Genomic DNA, 447 nt, shown 5'->3' with positions numbered 1-447 from the left:
TACCAAAATATACCGTCTCATTTTAAAAGTCGTAAATATACCGATGAAAAAACGAACTTAGCCCTCTTAAGTCCCCTCTTTTTAAACAGTTCAACGACTCAAGGTAAATGGCGGAAAATATTACTGATATGATTCCTCTGAGCTACAAAATAACACCCCGATATTTTTCAGCTGAACTGCGCTAAAATAATTCAATTTTCAATATTTTCGGTGGAATATTAAAATACAACCTTGGTCTACAATAGGTTAATGGTTCTCCGTCAAGGATTGGAGACCATATTCCTCGATTTTGATATTCCGTTGAATATTATTAGCTAGATAGAACCTTCAGCCCTGCCCACATAATTTTATTCGATTAATGAATCATTACAAGATTGGCTAATTTTAAGTTATTATCTTTATTGCGTTCCTTATAAAATAAGGTTTAAGCTAAAAGAATTCCTAATA

The sequence above is a fragment of the Drosophila miranda genome, chromosome 3, assembly GCF_003369915.1.
Source record: "Drosophila miranda strain MSH22 chromosome 3, D.miranda_PacBio2.1, whole genome shotgun sequence".
In the NCBI taxonomy this organism is placed as follows: domain Eukaryota; kingdom Metazoa; phylum Arthropoda; class Insecta; order Diptera; family Drosophilidae; genus Drosophila; species Drosophila miranda.
The sequence above is the reverse complement of the archived record's forward strand: the minus strand, read 5'-3'. Positions refer to the sequence as shown.